This window comes from Lissotriton vulgaris, chromosome 9, assembly GCF_964263255.1.
Source record: "Lissotriton vulgaris chromosome 9, aLisVul1.2, whole genome shotgun sequence".
NCBI lineage: Eukaryota > Metazoa > Chordata > Amphibia > Caudata > Salamandridae > Lissotriton > Lissotriton vulgaris.
The window spans coordinates 22,739,084-22,758,990 of NC_141697.1; the positions used below are offsets into that span (position 1 = coordinate 22,739,084).

Genomic DNA, 19,907 nt, shown 5'->3' on the forward strand with positions numbered 1-19,907 from the left:
GCATACTCAGTCATGTTCCATATCATATTTTTAAGTATCATTCCAGTGAGCAAGTACAGGCCTCTTTTCGGTCCTTTACAATATTTTTGACTTCTATTTCAGTAATAATACGGGAATGGTTATGCTTCCTAACACTTTCAACTATTTAATTTTTAGTGGCAGCCCTGCTTTAGTATGGGTTTTAATTATATTTGGTGCATTTAGCATCTGTTTTGTCACCGATGGTGCTCTCCTTACTATAAGTATATCCATAATAACAGCTTCTCTTTCTGGGATTTGATGTATTTTGCAATTTCCCACATTGTATCCATGGGTTTTAGAATACGAAAAGTATACTTTTTTTCATAGATTTCAATACGTAATGTTATACAATTTTTTTTTACATTTTGACATCGCCTTTGTCAATTTTAACTTACGTTCTGGATATTGTGTTTATTCTAGTTTATCTGTAGAGGTTTACTTTGCAGGTCTGTTTGGTATTGGTTTTGCCATAATTTTCCTTTGTTGCATTCTCCAGAGCGGCAAAATGTGTTAGTTTTAGTAGTTTATTTTAATTTTTTTAATATATGAAAGCATTTTTTAGTTTAATTTTATGTTGGTGCTTGGGTTACTAGGTTTACGTTTCATGGAGTCTTTTTTGAATTTCATGAAATTTGGTGTCTGTGTCTTTATTTTCTTTTAGCTTTATGTTCTTTTTGTAAAAGATGTAGGAAGGTGGCTACTTGACTATGGTTACCCCAGATTTTTTGCCTAGTGTTTAGCTCGTTTTCGACTTAGTTGGCCTGGGATCCTGCTAATCAGGACCCCAGGCTATCTGCTCTCTCTGTAAAATTGACTCTATGTACCTTAGGTACATCTCCAATTGGATATTGGGTTACCTTATGAGCCCCTGTAGAGTGTCCTATAGGTACCCAGGGCATAGGTGCATCCAAGGCCTACCAGGGGCTGCAGCATATCTTTTGCCACCCCTGGCTGGCCATCCAAATCGACACAACTGGCTGATCACTCAGCTGGGGCAAGGTGGTGTAATCACCCCTTGCTTAGATATAGTATTCCTATATCTAACCTTATATCTAGACACATTTATACCTATAAGTCACTCCTATGGCAGGCCTTAACAATCCTGGAGGCAGAGTGCTTGGTTTGATGTGAGATGGTGCTATAGCATGAGCTGAGCCTATCTGCAGCTTTCGGCACCATGTCCTTATAGCTGTTCTAGGACATTGCCATACCATATACTCTTAAGTGCATTATGAACCGCGCGGTTAAATGCTATCTGTGGATTGGCATTATCAAAACACGTCGAGTAAGGTGTCATACGATTTGGAATACTACCCCCTCGCCAGTTCTGGCGACGGTGGTAGCATTCCACCCTTCTAGAGGGAGAAGACATGTTGTTCCTACTATTCCCGGTTAAAGTTAACCAGAGCCTCAGCATCACTAAATGGATGCTGCTGCCACAGACACAAGTCTGACCTCCTGCTGCTGGGAGTCCTTCCAGCGAGGGAGGCTTGGACAATAGGTTTCCTGTCTTGGGAGGTGCTAGCACCACCCCAGACAGGCTTTTGTGTGTTAGGGCAGGCAGGGCTGAAAGAAAGGAGACACTGCCTGGGGCACACAAGGTGTCCCATGCATAGTCCAGTTCAAACCGGTGCTGGGGCACTCCAGCCCCAGCTCTGGCGTGAAACTGGACAAAGGGAAAGGGGTGTAACCACCCCCTTCCCTGGTCCCACCCATAGGAGGGACCTAGTAGGTAATCCAGCCCCTAGATTTGGTAGATAGGTAGGAGCTGAGTCCCAAGACTTTAGATTATCCTGACTGAAACTCTGAAACAAAACTCTGGACCTTCACTGATCTACTTTGCAAGAAGACGACTGAAGAATCTCCCTTATGGTCAAGAAGTGACCACCCTGCACAAGCAGGCACCAACCCAGCGATCAACGACTTGCTTTGTCGACGCTCCCGCCGGAGCCCAAGTACTGAGCCCAACAAGAACCAGACTTCCAGACATCCAACAGCCCGATCCACAGCCCCAGCAAAGCTGAGACCCGTGGAGGCGACGTGAGACGTGGGATCGGCCATCTTGAAAAGTCTTTGACTTGCTAATTGTGCAGCACCCAAGGCACCCTCGAAGCTGTGCATTGAGGATTCAGAAGCAACAGCCCCGAGCATCATCTGCACTGAAGATCAGCCCTGCACACTCCACGAGTTCTGCGTGGGGCCCTTCTGCATTTTCCTGCTTGATGTGTCTGCCCGGTCCCTTGCCCGGTGGCTAGTGGCCATCTTGGTGGCAATCCTTTGAATTTCCACCGCTAGTCTGGTTGCTCCAGACTGGCCCTTGCTTCCCTCAAAAGAAGCAGCCCTCAGACCTTGCTGGTCTAAGTAAGAAGCCAACTTTGTTTCCCGCCTGGGTTGCCTTTGCCAAGGCTTGTTGACTCCAATCCTGAAGCCGACACCCCCGACAGCGAGAGCCTTTGTGGAACAGTCCATGCCTGACTCCTGGTCATCGTCGACGCCTCCTGGTCCACGTGGCTGCTGAGACAAGCTTCCCATCAGCACCTGATTGAATCGTGACATTGCCTGGTTCCTTCCTGGTTCCTTCCTGGTCACTGGCTAGTGACCCAGACTCTATCCCCCCTGCTTTCAGGTCCTCTTCATCTTCGATCCACCCTTGGATCCACCCGGACACTTCTCTCCTGGCCGCCTGCAGCATCTTTTCTCAAGGATCCATAGGATTCGAGAAGAAACCTGACACACTTTGACACCTATGCACCCGCTTCCTGTGGGTGAGGTAACACGAGTACTCTGGTGCTCCTGTGGGTATTAACTATCCAACTGTCTAGGTTTCAAGTAACTTTCACCGAGTCCAGTCAGAAGTACCCTAAAAGAACTAGTTTCCATCTTTTACGTTCCCATTCATTCTCTATGGTAACACGCGTGTGTTTAGACACTGCACACGCATCCTGTGGGCCGCCTGCTTCCTAACTCTTGGTAGCTCAGCATAGCTCCAGCGATTCCCTAGGCCCTAGGCCTATTAACTTTCAGTGTAGTGGTTCTTATACCACTATTTTAGTATATGGTTTAGCATGCCCCTAGGGCCCTACTGTATTTTGTGCAACTTATTGTATTTAAATTGATTATCTTGTATTGTGCTTAGACCTCTGACCTCATAAAGAGTTCAGAGGGTTTGTTTAGTAATAAATCACATATATATTTTATATATATCCTGTGTGGTGTCCTTTCATTTGGTATTAAAGGGGTTACATATGGTAAAACAGCTGGCTTCACATGCCCTCTTGAGTTTAGCCTAAGACTGCTTTGTCCATGCTACCACTAGGATAGCTGGTCTATAAGGTTGACTTTACAACCATCACCATAAGAGTTGTTTGGACTGGTGCAAGGTGCTCACTAGAATAGTGAACATCATATACCAGGCCAACTTCTCACAAAAGATGCACCTGAAATTTAGAGAAATAAACATGTAACATAGGGCCTGATTACGATGGCGGGGAGACCGCCACCGCCAGGTTGTAGTGGTGGCCTTCCTACCTTCGGAACTACCTTCACCGCCTGCCACAAAATAATGGGGGGCGGTGTGATGGCAGTAGGAAACACCAACTGCCACGCATCGGACGGGCTCTATGAGCCCGCCGGTGCAGAGGAGGGCCTCACTTGTCAGGCACCACCGTAGGGATTACAATGTCCCTCCCTGCCAGCCTTTTTGTGGTGGTTCACCCGCTATGGAAAGACAGGTGGAAAGGGACATTGGGGGCCCGTAGTGGGTCCCCTTATCCCTGGCCCTTGACTTTGGGTTTTACATATCCCTGCCCCAAGTGGCAGGCACTGCATGGTGCCTGCTACGTAGTGCAGGAATATGTTTCTTGTCTATTTTTTGTATTGCGACGGGTGCTAAAGCATCCACTGTAATACAAAAGATGGACAGTGCGACTGCCTTGGAGGTGGTCGTATTGTAATTAGGATGACGGGACCGCCGACAGCATGTCGGGTGGTCCTGGTGTTCGATAGGGTGTCCGTCCGCCATCCTAATCAGGGCCATAGTTTGAATTATTAGTTATTCTAACACACTTTTAGATATTTTTTTTCTTAGCTTTCATTTCATATAATACTTACTTTGTAGAATGTATTAGTTTGTTGAACTGTTGCAGTCTTCTTTTGTAGGTTTACCTTTAGGCAGAGTGACACTGGCCTTCTTTTTTAGGAAGTATTTAGTTGTGTTTTTGTGGCCATTTAATACTGTTTCTTAATTGAAAATGAATTTTTATTTGTTAGCTGTTCTAAAGTTTAATTTGACTAGATAGTTTGAGAGTACGCTAACTTTTAAAAATCATTTATGGTAACTTATAAGTAGTGTTTTTGTTATTTAGTTCATATATATTAATACCATGTTGACATATTCGTATATGTGTATATAAATATAATACTGTGTGTTTTATTTAGAATTATGTTGATTTTCCGTTGTTTGATATTTTGGCTCAAGTGATTGCTGTTATGTTTCCTTAGCTTTAATGTGCATGCAATATCTACTATTTCTTTTTTTCAAGATATTGCTGTATTTTAGATATTTTTTTCCACAATATTTTTGCCATCAGTATTTGAGTGTTTAAGTATATAGTTGTGATATTTAGGTTTTTCAATATATTTTGGCAATATTTGTGTATATTGATGTTGTTTTTCTCAACGTGGTGACATACAACTCTTTAACCAGGACCATAGTTTTTTAAGATATGGTGTTGTTATTCCCTACCCCAGTGCTGGTACACTTTAGGCTGCCATGCACCAAACCACATACCATAGTCTAAGGGTGTGTCCATTCTGTCAAGCATAGGTTTGTGCGGGAAGGGTACCTTTTGAGTACAAAAACTATGCTTTGGCATAATTTCATACTTTTCCCACTTTCTATGTGTGCTGTACAGTGCAGAACGCATTCAAAGTTGGAAAAGTGTGGAGACGTTTAAAACGTACTCCATTGTTAAGTCAACCTAGAGAAGGTGTAATGTTTTGTCGCACATGGCTGTCTACAAATGACAGTACATAGGGTTTTGGGTCAAAACCCAGGGGGAGTTACATAGGAACCCCCACGTACCACCCATGGGACGCCCTCTTGACGCAAATCAATGAGTAGTGCTGCTTTGCTTTATCTTAGGTAATGCTCCAACACACATCATGAGGTGCACTGGAAAGTAAATCCCAACACACCACTTTGCATCAGTCCGGTGCAAAGTGTTAGTCCGTTTCTCACTTTGTATCTTTGAAGGGACTCTGTTTTTTCAGTACAAAGCAGACAGGGCTTTAATATATATGTTCCTCTGTTGCTTGCTTTATGTAGCACATCATGCTGCACTCCTGCCATTTCACAGCACAGTAAATATTAGGTGTTATTATTGGCATATATAATATATGTTTGCTGACCTCAAAGGGATGGAAGGCTGAGTGGGTGTGGTACAATTAAACTCATAACCTACACATTACAGCATGTATCAGAGGCCTGCATTTATCTCAGTTTGCATCTTCATCCACCAGCAAGTTAAATGCTCCCCTGATTTGCAAAGCACAGGAATGAAATCGGAGTAAGGCCACCTCAGGCTTCCATCAAGCCGAAGCCAGTAATCTATAGACCTTTATGTTGGATGACAGTTCTTAGGAGTGTGGTACAAAGCACTATATAAACACTAGTTACTGTCATGCTGCAACTTGTGTACATATGGTGCTAATGACTGTGCATAAAGTTTAGGTTAAGAATGCAGATGCACTTCTGCATCTGCAGACAAATGCGTTGCCATTTTTTACACATAGTATAATACTATATCTACATATATGTTGATGTTGCTGTTGCATAATGTGGCTATGTCATATTACAAGTACTTATATAGATGGTGTTTCCCTAAATTTAGATAAAATGTATGGAGTGTTGACACTAGTCAAACGTTCTTTTGTAAATGCACATTTCAAGTGACTGAGCATAAAAATACTTAAAGTTTAAACCAAATTTAGAACAGGCACACATGGAAGGAAACCTGCGCCAAGACGGAAAACACCTTTGGGCTTATTGGCGCTGCCGGTGTGTCACTTTTATTGACACACCAGTGGCGCAATAGGCTTCCCCATATATACAAGGCCATGTAAAGTCACCCTGCGTGACCATTCATAACCTTGTAAATATGTTTCCCTTTCACGCATAACTGAAATGGGCGTTCCATGGATGTTGCTGTGGGTGTTCCCACGCAACATCCATGGAACCAGACGCATCTCAGATGTACAACATTTTGTAAACCGGGGAATGCGTCAGAATCCTACGCCTCCCCAGGGGAGGCGTAAAGTGGCCCCAACGAGGAGAAATACTTTTATTTCTGCTTGCTTTTTCCTCTTTCTTTGCGGGCTGCATTCTGTAGCATGCATAGAAAGAGGAAACTGCCTTTAATGATTGTTTTTGCGCAGGACTCCTTGCAAAATGTATCTATGTATGTATGGATTGTGCACTTGTATAGCGCAGACTGTCACCCAAAGGGTATCCTGGCGCTCTGACTGAACGTAGCTAAGTACATGCATACACAAATTACGCTGCTCTAGGAAACAAGTAGGTCTTCAGGCTTCTCTTAAAGGCTAGGAGTTCGCCATGGCTCCTCAATGAAAGTGGGAGAGAATTCCACAGCTTAGCAGTGGCAAAGCTAAAGGAGCGGCCACCCATCCTTACCCTCTGAAACCTGGGAACTGTCGCCAGGCATGCGGAGGAAGAGCGTAAGGTCCGGGAGGTGGAATACCAGGAAAACAAGTTCTGCAACAGAACTGGGCCACGTCCATGCAAGGCTTTAAAAACCAGGCAAGAGGATTTGAAAAGAATACGTTGATGCACTGGCAGCCAATGCAAATCGCGCAGCGCAGAGGTGGAAGAAGCCGTGCGCGGCCAGGAAGGGCCAGTTTGGCTGCCATATTTTGAACGCGCTGCACTTTACCAACCAGCAATTTAGGTACTTCAGGAAGCAGAGCGTTGCAGTAGTCCAGCCTGCTTAAGATGATCCCACTCACCACTTCTGGTCTGGCCTGTGCTGGGAATGGCGGTGTCCTGCTCTTTTACTTTGACACACGGCAGCGCAGCAGCAAGGCTTGAACTTGTCTTTGGTCCACACCTTCTAGCAGCAAGTTTTCAACTCACTTGGCTATTCGGCTGATGAACTGGAAAATGAAGAAGTGACTAGAAGGAGAAAGGTAGTTTATGGCGCACCTGTGAAGAAACAGGAGGGTGAGGATGGCACACCGAGAGCATAGCAGCAACCAACTGCATTAGGTATTTCTAGCAGATGCATTGTCCATGCCTACACTGCTAGCTCAATGGGTCAGAGCAAGTGTCTTGTTCTTAATCCTACATAGCCACTGAGAGAAGGAACTGCACTTGCACACAGCAGTACTACTGACAGTCATGGTATGTTAAACTGGGTGCATTGGTGAGCCCGAAAAATAAACCCCCAATAACCTCCGTGAGATGCCTGCGACTGCTCGCCATCGCTACCACTCTGACCCCCATGAGAAGCCTGCGACTGCTCACCATTGCTACCACTGGCGGTCATGTTACTGCTCTACTGGGTGCGTTGTTGAGCCCAAAAAATAAACCCCCAATAACCTCCGTGAGATGCCTGCGACTGCTCGCCATCGCTACCACTGACAGTCATGGTATGCTCTATTAGGTGTGTTGTTGAGCCCACCATAAACCCCCACTAAACTCCATCAGAAGCCTGCGACTGCTCGCCATCGCTACCACTCTGACCCCGTGAGCTGCTTGTGACTGCTCATCATCTCTAGCACGGACAGTCATGGTACTGCTCTACTGGGTGCGTTGTTGAGTCCGATATAAATCCCCAATAACCTCCGTGAGATCCTGCGACTGCTCGTCATCGTTACCAGTGACAGGCATGTTACTCCTCTACTGGGTGCATTGTTGAGTCTGCCATAAACCCCCACTATCCTCAGTGAGAAGCCTGTGACTGCTTGACATCGCTACTGCTCTAAACCCCATGAGAAGCCTGACTGCTCGCCATCGCTACCACTCTAACTCCTGTGACAAACCTGTGAATGCTCGCCATCGCTACCATTGACAGGCATGTTACTGCTCTACTGGGTGCGTTGTTGAGTCTGCCATAAAGCCCCACTATCCTCAGTGAGAAGCCTGTGACTGCTTGTCATCGCTACCACTCTAACTCCTGTGACAAACCTGTGACTGCTCGCCATCGCTACCACTCTAACTCCTGTGACAAACATGTGACTGTTCGCCATTGCTACCACTCTAACTCCATTGACAAGCCTGTGACTGCTCGCCATCGCTACCACTCTAACTCCTGTGACAAACCTGTGAATGCTCGCCATCGCTACCCTTGACAGGCATGTTACTGCTCTACTGGGTGCGTTGTTGAGTCTGCCATAAACCCCCACTATCCTCAGTGAGAAGCCTGTGACTGCTTGTCATCGCTACTGCTCTAAACCCCATGAGAAGCCTGAGACTGCTCGCCATCGCTACCACTCTAACTGCATTGACAAGCCTGTGACTGCTCGCCACTGCTACCCCTCTAACTCCTGTGACAAGCTTGTGACTGCTCGCCATTGCTACCACTCTAACTCCTGTGACAAGCTTGTGACTGCTCGCCATTGCTACCACTCTAACTCCTGTGACAAGCCTGTGACTGCTCACCATCGCTACCACTCTAACTCCATTGACAAGCCTGTGTCTGCTCGCCATTGCTACTACTCTAACTCCTGTGACAAGCCTGTGACTGCTTGCCATCGCTACCACTCTAACTCCATTGACAAGCCTGTGTCTGCTCGCCATCGCTACCACTCTAACTCCATTGACAAGCCTGTGACTGCTCGCCATCGCTACCCTTGACAGGCATGTTACTGCTCTACTGGGTGCGTTGTTGAGTCTGCCATAAACCCCCACTATCCTCAGTGAGAAGCCTGTGACTGCTTGTCATCGCTACTGCTCTAAACCCCATGAGAAGCCTGAGACTGCTCGCCATCGCTACCACTCTAACTGCATTGACAAGCCTGTGACTGCTCGCCACTGCTACCCCTCTAACTCCTGTGACAAGCTTGTGACTGCTCGCCATTGCTACCACTCTAACTCCTGTGACAAGCTTGTGACTGCTCGCCATTGCTACCACTCTAACTCCTGTGACAAGCCTGTGACTGCTTGCCATTGCTACCACTCTAACTCCATTGACAAGCCTGTGTCTGCTCGCCATTGCTACCACTCTAACTCCATTGACAAGCCTGTGACTGCTCGCCATTGCTACCAATCTAACTCCTGTGACAAGCCTGTGACTGCTCGCCATTGCTACCACTCTAACTCCATTGACAAGCCTGTGACTGCTCGCCATTGCTACCAATCTAACTCCTGTGACAAGCCTGTGACTGCTCGCCATCGCTACCACTCTAACTCCTGTGACAAACCTGTGAATGCTCGCCATTGCTACCACTCTAACTCTATTAACAAGCCTGTGACTGCTTGCTATCGCTACCACTGACAGTCAAGTGCTAAAAGACGTTGTAGTTGGCCCAGCATGTACAGACTCTCAACAATAATGGCCTACCCCTTATAAGCTCTATGGCTAAAGAAAATTTGTTTTAGTAGGACAGAGGATGTACATAAGCCTTCTGTCTGTATAGACTGCACTGTGTTACAGATTTGACCGGCGCTAGTGCCTATGTGGGTGTGTGTCTAAGTGGTCCACCACCAAACTATATATGCCCTCTTTCTTCCAACCGTGAAAAAAGGGGAGGGAAGGTTGACAGTGCCTCACGGAAGCAACACCAAGAGGAGGATTCTACCAGGCTGGTACTCGCCTGATTCCTCACTTCTCATCATCAGCTACTGTCAACCCAGAAATAAAATGGGAGAAAAAGAGAAAGTGCATTCAAACGAAAAAAACATTATGTGTTACACGTGTTAGAACCCAATGTGATGTGGCCCATATCCCTGGTTAGTGGAATACAGATATATCACAAAAAAGAGCAAAGCTAACTGGCAACTACTATCTTTATTCTGTGCTGTTAGCTCACTCTGTTAAAAGTCAACCGACATGTTTCATCACTGTTTTTTACTTTACCAGTGATTTCTTCAGGGTTTTAGGTCAGCATATGAATTGCACCTTTAGAATTCCTCCCTTATTGTACCAGGTGGCCTCCTCTGACATGCCTACCCGGCCCCCGTGGAAGAATGTATTGTCGTTTGCGAACCCCTAACTCAGTAGTGGGTCCCTGTCAACCGCCAATCGGTCGGTATCATTAGTGCGCACGGGTGTGGTCTCAGCTCACCCCTCGACCGATTGGCGGTTGACAGGGACCCACACACACCCCACAGCAACCCAACACAGGTGTCACGTCACACACACACACCCCACAGCAACCCAACACAGGCGTCACGTCACACACACCCCACATAGCAACCCAACACAGGTGTCACGTCACACACCCCACATAGCAACCCAACACAGGTGTCACGTCACACACACACCCCATAGCAACCCAACCCAGGTGTCACGTCACACACACACCTCACACAGCAACCCAACACAGGTGTCACGTCACACACACACACCCCATAGCAACCCAACACGTGCGTCACGTCACACACACACACTCCATAGCAACCCAACACAGGTGTCACGTCACACACACACACACCCCACAGCAACCCAACACAGGTGTCACACTCACACACCCCACAGCAACCCAACACAGGTGTCACATCACACACAAGTTCAAGTTCGTGGATTTGTATAGCGCACTGCTCACCCAGAGGGTCTCAAGGCGCTTGGGGAGGGGGTTCTTTATTTGTCGAATATCCAGGTTTTAAGATCTTTTCTGAAGGAGATGTGGTTTTGAGTAAGGCGGAGGTGAGTGGGGAGTGAGTTCCGGGTCTTGGCGGCAAGGAAGGAGAAGGATCTGCCACCCATGGTGGATTTTCGGATGCGCGCGACCGCGGCGAGGGCTTGATTGGACGATCTTAGTTGGCGGGTGGGTTTGTAGAAGGATAGGCGATTGTTGAGGCATTCGGGTCCTAGATTGTAGAGGGCCTTGTGTGCGTGGGTGAGGAGGCGGAACGTAATTCTTTTGTTGACGGGAAGCCAGTGTAGGTCTTTTAGGTGTCCGGTGATGTGATCTTGGTGAGGGATGTCTAGTATGAGTCTCGCTGATGCGTTTTGGATGCGTTGGAGTTTTTTCTGTAATTTTGCTGTGATTCCGGCGTATAGTGTGTTGCCGTAATCCAGTCGACTCGTGACCAATGCGTGGGTGACAGTCTTTCTTGTCTCTAGGGGGATCCAGCGGAAGATCTTTTTGAGAGTGCGAAGTACGTTGAAGCAAGAGGATGAGACTGCGTTGACTTGTCTGGACATCGAGAGAGAGGAGTCTAGGATGAAGCCAAGGTTGCGTGCATGGTCTGTGGGTGTGGGTGCTGTGCCCAGAGCGAAAGGCCACCAAGAGTCGTCCCAAGCAGAGGGGGAGGATCCTAGGATGAGCACCGCAGTTTTGTCTGAGTTGAGTTTGAGGCGGCTATGTTTCATCCATTCGGCTACTTCTTTCATGCCTTCGTGAAGATTGGTTTTGGCGGTGTTAGGGTCTTTGGTGAGAGAAAGGATTAACTGGGTGTCGTCGGCGTAAGAGATGATGTTAAGGTTGTTTTGACGCGCGATGGAGGCAAGTGGACTCATGTAAACGTTGAAGAGGGTGGGACTGAGTGAAGATCCTTGTGGTACTTCACAGATGACTTCAGTGGCTTCGGAGTTGAACGGGGGGAGACGGACTCTTTGAGTTCTCCCCGCAAGGAATGAGGTGATCCAGTCCAGGGCTTTTCCTTGAATGCCGATGTTGCTGAGGCGTTGTATGAGGGTGCTGTGGCAGACTGTGTCGAAGACGGCGGAGAGGTCGAGTAGGATGAGGGCCACTGTTTCTCCGTTGTCCAGTAGTGTTCGGATGTCGTCAGTAGCTGCAATGAGGACAGTTTCGGTGTTGTGCTTGGCTCGAAATCCGGATTGAGAAGGATCAAGGGAGTTGTTGGATTCAAGGAAGGCGGCGAGTTGGTTGTTGACGGCTTTCTCGATGACTTTGGCCGGGAATGGGAGGAGGGATATGGGCCGGTAGTTTTTGAGTTCGGAGGGGTCTGCTGTGGGTTTCTTCAGGAGGGCGCTGAGTTCGGCGTGTTTCCAGCTTTCTGGAAAGGTGGCAGACCTGAACGAGCAGTTGATGACATTACGGAGATGGGGTGCGATGATGGAGTCCGCTTTGTTGAAGATGTGGTGGGGGCAGGGGTCGGTTGGCGAGCCAGAGTGGATTGAGTTCATTAGGCGGTTGGTGTCTTCAGTGGTGATTGGGTTCCAGGTGGTAAGGTTGTTGATTGGCGGGGTAGGATCTGAGGGGGGTGGGGAGGGTTGAACGCTGGGAATGTTCTTGAAGCTATTGTGGATGTCGGCAATTTTGTTGTAGAAGAAGGAGGATAGCGCGTCGCAAAGGTCTTGGGATGGAGTAATGTCGTTGGATGCTGCGGTGGGGTTGGTGAATTCTTTAACGATGTTGAAAAGTTCCTTGCTGTTGTGGGTGTTGTTGTCAAGACGATCCTTGAATGCTGATTTCTTGGCGATCGGATCAGTTGGTGGTGTTTGCGGGTGGCTGCCTTGAGGGTGGACATGTCTGTGGTCGGGTTTTTTCTCCATGTTTTCTCCAGGGTGCGGCATAGCTTCTTGGATTTTTTAAGGTCATCATTGAACGAGGGATCCTTTTTGTTGGCTGATTTGATCTGGTGTTTTTTCATGGGTGCTAATTCGTCAGCACTGTGGGTGATCCATTGCTTGAGATTGATGGCTGCTTGGTTTGGGTCCAGTGAGAGGGTGGGAGGGTTTTGGTTGAGTGATTTGAGGAGTTGGTCGGAAGTGATTTTGTTCCAGTTTCTCCGAGGAATAGGTTGTGGGCGGTTGTGGGTTAGGGTGGTTTTGTAGCTGAAGTGAACACAGCTGTGGTCCGTCCAGTGGAGGGCTGTGGTGCGATCGAAGGAGAAGTGCTTGCTGGAGGTGAAGATAGGGTCAAGCGTGTGTCCGGCTGCATGGGTGGGGGTGTCAACAAGTTGTTTGAGTCCGAGATTGGCCAGGTTGTCTAGAAGGGCGGTGGTGTTGCTGTTGTGTTTGTTTTCAAGGTGGTAGTTGAAGTCTCCTAAAAGAATGTAGTTCATGGAGGTGAGGGCATGTGGGCTGACGAAGTCTGTGATGTCATCACAGAATTGAGTGCGGGTGCCTGGAGGCCTGTAGATGAGGGTACCTCTAAGTGTGGTCCTCGGGTCGGTGTGGATCTGGAAGTGGAGATGTTCGGCGGTAGCGAGATTATCATCTGAGCTGGTCGAGATTTTGATGGTGTTCTTATAGATGATGGCGATGCCTCCTCCTGTTTGGTTGGTGCGGTCTTTACGGGTAATCTTGTAGCCGTCCGGTATGGCAATGGCGATGTCGGGTGCTGAAGATGTGTTCATCCATGTTTCGGTGAGGAAGGCGACGTCCGGTGATGCAGTGTCGAGTAGGTCCCAGAGTTCCGTTGCGTGTCTGTGGACCAAGCGGGTGTTCAGCAGGATGCACTTCAGGCGGTCAGTGTCGGGGCTGCGTGTGGAGGAAGTGGGTTTGGTGACGGTCCTGGAACAGTTGAACTTGCAGGAGAGGCACGCGAATGGACCGTGGGTACGTCCTGGGGCGGTTTTGCAGCATTGAGCAGCGCGTCCGGGGTTGAGGGCGAGGAGAGTTGTGGCATCATATGTGACTCTAGTGGGCTGGGTATGGTGGGGACCAGGGGGACAGGTGCTGGGCGCGGTCCAGGCGCGGACGGGCGTAGACGGGCTTACCTTTGGCGCACCTTCGGCGCGACCGCTGCGTGTGGACGCTGCGCGTTGATTCATCTGTCCTAAATGGTGAGTGGAGGGGGGGCGGAGCGTGGGAGGGGCAGCTGGGAGGCGGGGAGGAGACACGGGCCACGAGCACAACAAATGGAGGTAGGGAAAGTGAAACTGGGGCACGAACACACTGAAGGGGACAAATAAAATACAATAAATGCAGCTCAATTAACATAAAATATTAATTTCAAAGAAACGATACCAGGCGCTCTCACAGGACAGGCAATGGGCGCTAAGACAGCGTCGAGGCGCTGGATCTGCGGGCGATGTCTGGCGCAGCAAAATGAGATTCAGTCTGTAATCAGCAGGAGGGGTGCCGGTAGGTAGGGAAGTGAGGCAGGGAGCGACCGTCGAGGAGCGAGTCCAGCTGGTCACAGTGAGCCAGGGGGGAAGTGCTCTAACTCGGCTAGTGGGTGGGAGGGGCAGCTGGGAGGCGGGGAGGAGACACGGGCCACGAGCACAACAAATGGAGGTAGGGAAAGTGAAACTGGGGCACGAACACACTGAAGGGGACAAATAAAATACAATAAATGCAGCGCAATTAACATAAAATATTAATTTCAAAGAAACGAGACACACACACCCCACATAGCAACCCAACACAGGTGTCACATCACACACACACCCCATAGCAACCCAACACAGGTGTCACGTCACACACACACCCCCCATAGCAACCCAACACAGGTGTCACGTCACACACACACCCCACATAGCAACCCAACACAGGTGTCACATCACACACACACACCCCATAGCAACCCAACACAGGTGTCACGTCACACACACACTCCACATAGCAACCCAACACAGGTGTCACGTCACACACACACACACATAGCAACCCAACACAGGTGTCACATCACACACACACCACACATAGCAACCCAACACAGGTGTCAGGTTACACACACACCCCACATAGCAACCCAACACAGGTGTCACGTCACACACCCCATAGCAACCCAACACAGGCGTCACGTCACACACACACACCCCATAGCAACCCAACACAGGTGTCACGTCACACACACACACCCCACAGCAACCCAACACAGGCGTCACGTCACACACACACACACACCCCACAGCAACCCAACACAGGCGTCTCAAGTGAGGTGGGCCTGCTAATAAAGGGACCTGAGCGCATGTGCTGAGCGGCAGTTCAGTAACCATGCACACCGCGCCTGCGTCATCATTTACTGAGTATGTGGACCTAGGGTCCGCGACATTACAAGGCCCAGTGCACTGAAAGTGCTGGGGAGGGGCAGAAACCTCTTCTCCTTGAGAGCCAGAAGCAACAGAGGCTTCAGCTGAACCTTAACCTCGTGGCTCCTCTGAAAGGTAATGTAAGGGGGAAGGCTGTGAGACACAAGGAACTCATCCTGTTGGTGTGAGAGGAGACCTCACCATTCCTCGAGAAGGGCCCCTCAGCTCGCGCCCCTCGCAGGACAGCGCGGAACCATCTTCAAGAGAAACCCGACTTGGATGGTTCGATGTGATAATACACCTCAGACGTCCCCTCACCTCCCCCGTGCTGAGGCCTCTTGTGGGCGTGCACAGCGCGAGGGTGGCCGCGCACACCTCTATTTCCACCAGCAGTGTGATCCACAGCTCCAGTGAGGGGGGGGGGGGGGGGGGGGAGATGCAAGGGTGATGAAAAGCTACAGTGAGTACTAAGCATAAGCACAGGCTAGGAACAAAGGGTGTTAAAGAGTTTAAAGCCACAGACACGCAGCGCTCTCACACCCCTCTCAGGACGTGGCCATTCTCACGCAGAACTGGGGACTCGACCAACAATCGTCTGCGGCCTCTGATGGGCAGCGTTAGTAGCCCGGAGGCCGCACCGGTGAAACCTTCCGAAGCTGCTCCTTCGACGGCCGAGCAGGTCCTGCCGCTGCCTCAAGCGCTCCCTCCCGAGCCAGCGCCTCGCAGCCCTGCAGGAGCTATACTTAGCTCAAGCAGTGACCGCAGCCCCCGGCCCAAAATAACTCATTGACAGATGCGGGATTCGGAACAGGGCGCAGGGATTGTCGGAGCCGAAGGGGGCACGTGCAGTGCGGGCCGCACGCACCTCAAAGACCGGCACGACATGCGATAAAGAGCACCGCGGGTGGTCCACCTCGTCCCAAATGAGAAAAGGAAAGGAGCTCTAGAAAAAAGTGAAATGCCACAAGCTGATGCCTGCGCTAACATCACCTAAACCCGCCCGAGAGCCCGGGTCTCACTCAGAGGGGTTCAGCAAACACCCCTCAATACAAAGAGTTCTCCCCATCCCCACCAGAATCACCGCCGCTCTCCCGGCCTTCCTCTAGCCAAAGAAAGGCCTCACAAGGCAACATGGAAGAGTATCGCGCCAGGATACTCCCCTGTAACAGTGCGCGTTACAAAATCATTTATACATTATACAGTTCCGTGGTTGGTGGTTTAGTGGATGAATGCACCCTGTTGGCGCCTGTGTTTGACCTCATGGTCACAGGTTCGAATCTCAGCAGTCCTCTCAGCCTGTCATCCTTCTGAAGTTGATAAAGTGAGTACCACGGAGTTGGATAACAATAAACATCTGCTATTCAGCGCCAAGATGCCATTCTAGGTGAACGCGCTCTGTACAAGTAGATGTTATGTTCTTTGAGCAGTGGTGATGTCTATTATATTTCAACAGCAGTGATATCAGAAGTCATATCTGAGCAGCGCTGACGTCACTACCCACATCTGAGAGGAGGCTCTTCCAGATTCGTATTATAAACACAAAATGAACAATGCCATTTTGTAACAACAGAGCCCCTGCTGCAGCCTCCTTCCAGGGTCACACTCAGTACCCCAAGAGTCGGTGTGTTTACACGATACACAGGGGCCCATTAGCATGGCAGGCGGATCGCCGCCGACCAGCACTGGCAAAACACCCCGCCGGTCGGCCATTTACCACCGCCACATTAGCATTGCGGGGGGTACCGCGGTGAACGGTGTTATGTTCCTGAAGGTCCGCCCCCGATGTCCCGAGGGACGGACAAGTTGGTCATGTGACCGCCCTATAATAAAAAGAGGTCGAGCACGTGCGAGGGCGTTCAGAGAGAGACGCGCCGACCGAGCAAGCAACTTTATTCCCAGTGTCTGGCTGAGTTTATTCTAGGGCCACGTGTTAGGCCTAGTCAGGGTTAGATGCCCCTTGAGTGTAGGTCCCAGATATATCTCCCTAGGGCTATCCTGTTCCCTCATCACCCGACACAACAATTGGCGACGAGGGTGGTTGTCGATCCCCCGCTCGGGGTGCGTGTGTGTGTCCCTCTTGGGGTGAGGCGGCTGCGGGCACTCCCACGTGTCCGCGGTGCTCGTGCCTTGCCACCACACACCCCCCCACTCTGCCCGCCTGGTGGAAAGACTCTGATCCCTGGCTCTCATCAGGTGAGCGGCGCTGGCTTGCATCTTCCTGCGGCGCACAGGAGTCTGATTGGTCGCGCGAGGTGCTCCCTCCGTGGACCCTCCACGCCTAAGTGCCACGCCGCGCTGGGCTGCACGGGTGTAAACCGCGCCAAGATACGCCTGGCCAGGCGCTCCGGTTGCCGCCGGATCATCTCCCGGCTGCCCACGGACATCCTCCCGGGCGTCTAAAGCAATGGCTAACATTCCGCCCATTGAGCCGTTTGTGGTGGAGGGTGCGCCCTCCACTCTCGCACCGAAGTGGAAAGAATGGGTGGACAGGCTCTTCATATTCTTCGAGGCCACCAAGGTCCATAAGGAGCAGAAGCGTGCCATGATTCTCCATCTTGGTGGCAAGGACATTCATTCCATTGCCCGCACCCTTACGGAGGCAACTCCCAAAACCCACCACACACTAATAAACGCACTCAATGCGCACTTCGAACCAATGGCCAACCAAGACTATGAACGATTCATCTTCAGACAAGCGCAGCAACTGCCAGATGAATCACTGGACGCTTACCACTCCCGGCTAAAGAAACTGGCACTAACGTGTGGATTTCAGGATGTCACGGAGGAAATCAGAGGCCAGATAATTCAGGGTTGCGCCTCTGCTAAACTACGCGAGAGAATTCTGGAGGAGTCGGGGAAACCCCTCCCAGACATTCTCACGCTGGGCCGCACAAAGGAGCTGTCCAAGGCCAGGGCAGCCCACATGGAAGCAGCTCTACAGGCCAACATGAAAGTGGAACCGGTAAACAAACTACAAGTCCGCCCACAGCCCAAATGGGTGAAGCGAACAACAACTCCGCAGGGCGGAGCTTCGGCGCAATCATGCGGGTACTGTGGAGGCCCGAGACACCCGGCGCCAGAATGTCCAGCACGGGGCAAGATATGCTCCGGGTGCGGAAAAATGAATCACTTTGAAAAGGTGTGCCGGTCCAAAAAGTTTAGCAAGCCCCGCCAGACAATACATACGGTGGCGGAGCCCGAAGGCGCGGAAGGAGGACCCAGCAACAGTGATATGGACGACGACGAGGAGGAGCGGTCCGTACACAAGGTGCACATGATCGGCACGGCCACCCGACGCACCAGGACACTACCACAGTGTGCAATACAAGTGGCTGATCAGGACATCATGGCAACTGTGGACACGGGCGCCTCGATAAATCTCATGAGTGAGTCCCTCTACGGAGACATGGCTACCCCTCCCAGCCTCCGCTCCACTCCGATCACCGTTTTTGCCTACGGCCAGGACGTTCCCCTCCGCATTCGAGGAAAGTTTAAAGCAGCAGTCCGGCACGGAGACAAGATCACGCGTGCCAACATCTTCGTGTCGGAGGAAGGTCAAGGCATGCTCCTGAGTTGTCGGACGGCCGAAGACTTGGGAGTGGTCTCTTTTGCGTTTGGGGTGCACGAGGAATCGGTGCAACAATTGATTGCAGACTTTTCTGACCTGTTTGAAGGGATTGGCTGCTTCAAGGGTCGGGAAATACACCTGCATGTGGACCCCACTGTTCAACCGGTGGCCCTGCGACACCGGCGGGTTGCGTTTCATTTGAGGCCACTGGTCGAGGAAGAACTACAGAAGCTGGAAGCAGCGGGTATCATTGAGAAGGTGTCCGGACCCACCCCCTGGGTATCACCCATCGTGGTCACAAGGAAACCAAAACAGCCGGGAGCGGTCCGGATATTCGTGGACATGCGCCTCCCCAATGCGGCCATCAAAAGGGAACGACATATCACCCCTACGATCGACGACCTGATCGGAGAGATGGCCGGGGCCCGGTGGTTCTCCAAGTTGGATCTCCGGGCGGGGTACCATCAGCTCGTGCTGGATAAAGAATCCCGGAACATTACGACGTTCTCCACCCACATCGGACTGCGCAGGTACACCAGGTTGAGCTTTGGGATATCTAGCGCTGCCGAGGTGTTCCAGAATGTTATCCAAGAACTCATTACTGGCATACCGGGGGTAATCAATGTCAGTGATGACATCATGGTGCATGCAAGAACAATTCCCGAACACAACCAACGCTTGGCGCAGGTATTCCGCAGGCTCCGCAGCGCTGGACTCACTCTGCACCGAGACAAATGCGAATTTCTTCAGACCAAACTAGGGTTCTTCGGCTACGTGTTCTCAGCCGATGGCGTCAACCCTGATCCCGACAAGGTCAAGGACATCAAGGATGCACCTCCGCCTACCACTGTCACGGAAGTCCGAAGTTTTCTCGGGATGGTAAATTACTGTGGTCGCATCATAAGAGACTTAGCCAACCTGACCCTCCCTCTGCGTGACCTAACCAAGGACTCCACACCATGGAACTGGGGACCTGAGCAGGAAAGGGCATTTCAAAACATCAAGAGTGCGCTGTCCAGCAACACCACATTGGCATTTTTTGACCCAAGACATTCCACTCTCATTGCGGTAGATGCCGGACCGGCGGGATTGGGGGCTGTTCTAATGCAGAGAGCCCGAGACGAGATAGACTGGGCCCCTGTTGCTTTTGCCAGCCGGTCCCTCACGGACACAGAACAAAGGTATTCCCAAATC

The 19,907-nt window shown here is 50.3% G+C and overlaps 1 protein-coding gene across 1 annotated transcript in view; it reads right to left on the minus strand.

Annotated features, from left to right (window-relative positions):
- Positions 1-19,907, minus strand: part of CFL2 (cofilin 2) — a 229,504-nt gene that overhangs the window by 176,048 nt on the left and 33,549 nt on the right. The window lies entirely within an intron of this gene.